The sequence below is a fragment of the Tachyglossus aculeatus genome, chromosome X4 (assembly GCF_015852505.1).
Source record: "Tachyglossus aculeatus isolate mTacAcu1 chromosome X4, mTacAcu1.pri, whole genome shotgun sequence".
NCBI classification, from domain to species: domain Eukaryota; kingdom Metazoa; phylum Chordata; class Mammalia; order Monotremata; family Tachyglossidae; genus Tachyglossus; species Tachyglossus aculeatus.
Window position 1 is genome coordinate 61,082,823 of NC_052098.1, and position 5,449 is coordinate 61,088,271.

The 5,449-nt window shown below is 43.0% G+C and overlaps 1 non-coding gene across 1 annotated transcript; it reads right to left on the reverse strand.

Annotated features, from left to right (window-relative positions):
- Positions 1 to 4,557: 4,557 nt before the first annotated feature.
- Positions 4,558 to 4,695, reverse strand: LOC119948236. Its single transcript, XR_005456647.1, has one exon. It is a non-coding gene; the product is annotated as a small nucleolar RNA SNORA7 (small nucleolar RNA).
- Positions 4,696 to 5,449: the final 754 nt, after the last annotated feature.

The following is a 5,449-nucleotide window of genomic DNA, read 5'->3' on the forward strand; positions in this document are numbered from 1 at the left end:
CACCTTCCATTCACTGAGGGGCCGCCCCCAGTCCGCACACCTGATGCAGTCAGCTTAGGTCCCCTTCCTCCGGAGCTCCACAGAAAGTTCTGCCGCACTCTTCCCCGACACTGACCCCTGGTTAGAAGATTGGGAGACTTAATAATTTAAATTATTATGACAATCAACTGGGAGCCTATGTAAATAACTCATCTATCAAATCATCTTGAAGGATTTCTCCTGATTAACGTGTCATAGTGCAAAATGTGCCAATCCATCACAGAACCAGTTGAAGGAGAAGTGGAAGCCATGGGTGTAGACAGCTCATTCAGTGTGTTTGGAAAGTAATTGCAGGAGGGAGATGGGGTGATAACTGGAAGGAGCCATGGGGTCATGGGAGGGTTTTTTTAGGATAGAAGGTACATGGGCATGCTTGAAAACATTGGGGAAAGATCCTTTGGAAAGCTAGCAGTTGAAGATAGCAGGCAGAAGGAAAAAATCGGGGAAGAAAAGAGTGGCCTAGTTGTCTAGTGGTTATAGCACGTGCCTGGGAGTCAGAAAGACCTAGGTTCTAATCCTGGCTCTGCCACTTGTCTCCTGGGTGACCTTGGGCCTCAGTTACCTCATCTGGAAAATGGGGATTTTGAGCCCAATGTGTCCAAACTGATTACCTTGTTTCTATCCCAGTACTTAGAACAGTGCCTGGCACATAGTAAGTGTTTAACAAATACTATAAAGAAGAGGGAGGCAATTGTTTTGATAAGATGAGAAGGGATGGTGGTCAGGAGTTCAGGCGGAGGGGATAGACTATGAGAGGAGGCAGAAGATCTCCTCATGAAATACTGCTGGGAAGAATGGGAAAGTCCAAGAGGGGGCTGGAGAGGACCAAGGGAGATTTTTGGGACACCACACCTAATGGTTTCAATTTTGTTCATGAAGTGCATGACCAGGTCATTAGGGTCAATATATTGGGGGTTGGGGGATAGGGTAGCGGGTGGAGAATGGAGAGGTTCAAAATCAACTGCATGATTTTTTGTGTGTATGCATCCACAGCCCAGTTTTCAGCATTCAGCAGCTCTTGGATCAGAGACTTAGAGATTTTTGAAGATGCTTGTAGCCTGCTGAGCAGAGGACAAGTAGCTTATTCTAACACCAAGCTGCTTGTTGCATCCTGAAAAAACATGTTCCGAGATCATCTATTGAATGAACAAGCAAGGAACAGACATTTCCAATTTGCCTTAAGGATAAAATCCCTTGTGTTGGCACCAGCACTGAGGAGTTACTGTTGTTCTTGGAAATGGGAGGAACTATTTTAATCCCAAAAAGCACCCAGGGAAGGATTTTACCGGAGTCATTTTGATGTATTCTGATTTCAAGGGCTAATCAGTTTGTCCCATGATCAGACTTAGCAAACCAATCCTCCAGTCATATTGAGCTACAAATCTTCTTGTCCTGCTTTCCACTTAATGCTACAAACTTATCAAGCTTCTTTTGTGCTCTGTGGCTTTTGGATTTGCATTTTTGGTGGGAGGACAGTCACAGGCCATGAGCAAAAGGAAATGCTGTGTTGTTAGAAGAACTAATCCTTCAGCCCTCAGCCTAATTTAACTCCAATCTCCACAAAAAGCTACCAAAGGAAATACAATCCAACTAGTCCATCAGGAGAAATCCTATCGACCTGGTAGTCTAAGCAGTCCCAGATAGCATTTTCCTGGTTCACTATGCAAGAGACCCATTGGGCCTTCTCAACCTTGCCTTATCTTGGTTTTCCCTTGCTCAGTTCCTTAAATTGGTTTTTCATCCCTTGAAAATGATTATTTTTCCCTCAGTGATAATAACTGTGGCATTTATTAAGCATTTACTATGTGTGCCAAGCACTGTACAAAGCATAGTCCCTTTCCCACATGGGGCTCACAGTCTTGGGGGAAGAGAGAACAATGATTTAATCACCATTGTACAGATGAGAGAACTGAGGCACAGATAAGTGAAGTGACTTGCCCAAGGTCACATAGCAGACAAGTGGCAAAGTTGGCACTAGAACCCAAGTCCTCTGACTCTCAAGCCCATGCTCTTTCCACTAGGCCACTTGCTTCTCACTGTCCCAGCCTTTCACTGCTCTGCTTTCTATTCTGTTTACAAGGAAAGGCCAACTCTGGGTTTCAGACCTATTCTTCAGGGCCTTTTGGAGATTTGTTTGATTCTGAAAAATTACTTCATCAACTTTTTTCTTGGTTTGCTTTATCAGTCAAGCTACTTCTTTGACAAATGTCTCTGGGCATGTGAGCACCTGTCTTAGTCATGGTAATCCGGGTGGGGAGAGGGCTTCCATTTGCTCAGTGGAAGTGCAAGTGGTACAGATCTTGGATCGCGGATTTAAAGATTTGGGCCCATGAACATTATGGAAATGAAGTTATGCAATATAGACTCTTCCGATCAATAATTTATTTCCTGTTTTCCACTGTTGCTTCCTTTAGGCAGTTTGACTTTCTGGGAAAGGTGCTGCACTCGTAAATTTTGGAAAGAATCAATTGCTGTCTCATTACACATTTTTTACAAGGAGCATCTTTTTTTCTGAACTGCAACTCTCCTGCTCCCACTATTCCCATCACTTAGCTTCTCTTCTTTCTGACTTCACAAATGCAGTAGAACTTTCTGATCATTGTTTATCATAACTCACAGTATCAGTTCAGCGCAACTCCTCAACAGGTGCATCTACATTTCCTAAGAGTCAGGCTGGAGCTCGTTTCAGACCTTCACAGCCTCTGCAAGGAATTTCCACTTCACAGATCATCATCATCATCAATCGTATTTATTGAGCGCTTACTATGTGCAGAGCACTGTACTAAGTGCTTGGGAAGTACAAATTGACAACATATAGAGACAGTCCCTACCCAACAGTGGGCTCACAGTCTAAAAGGGGGAGACAGAGAACAAAACCAAACATACTAACAAAATAAAATAAATAGAATAGATATGTACAAGTAAAATAAATAAATAAATAGAGTAATAAATATGTACAAACATATATACATATATACAGATGACCAGTGGGGCCCTAAAGAAGGGCAAAGGAGATTCCTGTGAAAATAGATAGGAGAGTCTCACCTTCCCAAGCCTAGCCAACACTTATTTAACAGAAATTCCATGTAATGCTGTGATACTGTGATCTCATCAGATCTCGCTTGCTAAAGCTGGATTTATACTGGGGAAATAACATCAGTCTCGATCCAAAACCCTTGATATAAAAATCTTGGATATAATAAGGGGATTCTCTCAAGTTCTTCTAGACCGTAAGTTCACTGTGGGAAGGGAACAGGTCTACCAACTCTGTTGTAATCTCACAAGTGCTTAATACAATACTCTGCACAAAGTAAGTGCTCAATATATACAATTGATTGATTACTAATGAACAATTCATTTAGTCAGTTGAGAGTAAAGCGACCAGGTGACTTGCATTAGGAGAATGGGTCACCCTTTTTGAGGTTCTGTCACACTTTTGGCTGGGATGACAGGACAGAAATCATCAACTCTGATGCTAATGGTGGCAGCAGCAGAAGCAGTGATGGCTGCTGTGATTATCACTGGCAGCGTCACTGCAGTGGAACTAGACTTTTCCATCTATTGTACTCCCTCAAGCATTTAGTACAGTGCTCTGCACACAGTAAGCACTCAATAAATGTCACTGATTGATCAGACTGACAGGGTGGCAGGTAGAGGACAATGATGATGATGATGATGGCATTCTCAATTCCCTTGTTTTAATTCAAACGATCCTGATTAATTTAGTTGCTGTTTGTAGCTGCAGTTTGAAAGTCGCCATACAGCACAGGGGAGTATGGAAGAGGGTTGATTAGTAATTTATAAGCTGATTTATTTGCATTCTTTTTTTCTGCCTGTTTTTTTCTGGCGACAAGTGCTCAGTACAATACTCTGCACACAGTAAGTGCTCAATATATACAATTGATTGATTACTAATGAACAATTCATTTAGTCAGTTGAGAGTAAAGCGACCAGGTGACTTGCATTAGGAGAATGGATCGCCCTTTTTGAGGTTCTGTCGCACTTTTGGCTGGGATGGCAGGACAGAATTCGTCAGCTCTGATGCTAATGGTGGCGGCAGCAGAAGCAGTGACGGCTGCTGTGATTATCTGAAGTGAGATTTCCCAAAATAGGAGGATGGATGTGTGTGTGTGTGTGTGTGTGTGTTTGTATAGCAGGGGTATGTGGCAGGGGGAGAGTTGTTTCTACCTATTCCCCACTTTACCCAGTGGGTAGTGATGGGTTTTTACAGACACAATGTAATATAAGGATAGCAACACCATCAGCAGTTTCATATCAATTAACCAATCAATCATATTTGTCTTGCTTATGCTGTCGAGTCATCTCTGACTCTTAACAATGCCATAGACACATCTCTTCCAGAACACCCCACCTCCATCTGCAATCGTTCTGGTAGGGTATCCATTGAGTTTTCTTGGTCAAAATATGGAAGTGGTTTACTATTGCCTTCTTCCATGCACTAAACTGGAGTCTCCGCCCTCGACTCTTTCCCAAGCCACTGCTGCCCAGCAAAGGTAAGTTTGTAGCAGATTGCCTTCCACTCGCTAGCCACTGCCCAAGCTAGGAATGGAATGGGTAGGCCTCTGCTTGACTCTCCCTCCCATAGTCAAGACTTGTAGAGTCCTGGAAACTCTCCAGGTGCGACCCTGAGAGGGGCAATCATATTTACTGAGTGCTTACATGCTTGGGAGAGTGCACTCTAATGGATTCTAGACTGTGAGCCCACTGTTGGGTAGGGATTGTCTCTATATGTTGCCAATTTTTACTTCCCAAGCGCTTAGTACAGTGCTCTGCACACAGTAAGCGCTCAATAAATATGATTGATTGATTGATTTGGTAGAAATGTCCCCTGCCCGCAGTCCAAATTCATTAGACAATTATAGTATAGGAATGACACTTATTATTTATTCTGTGCTTAGCCCTGTGCTAACAGCTGGGGTAAATCCAATCATTCATGGGGTTTACAGGTGAGTGAGAAATTAGGGCAAAAGAAATGGGGAAGGGAGAAGGAAAGTGAGAAAAAAAAAGACAAGAAATTGGGACTCGGTGGTCCTGAATCTAGACACCTTTTCCCACCATCCAATCTTAGTGGGACAAAGAAGTACTCAGGAGATAACTAACAGCAGGACTCCATTGACCCTCACTCTTCTGTTTGTTGAGATCACATTCCAAATCAGTACAGTGGCTAGGGAGTTTCTAGCTAAATTCTTGGATGGGAATGTCAAATTGTTATGGTAGGCTCTTACTTACCTCTCAGGAAATTCATTTTCTCCAGGTGCCACTTGGGAGACAACCTAGCGCATTCTCAATTCCCTTGTCTTAATTCAAACGATCCTGATTAATTTAGTTGCTGTTTGTAGCTGCAGTTTGAAAGTCGCCATGCAGCACAGGGGAGTACGGAAGGGGGTTG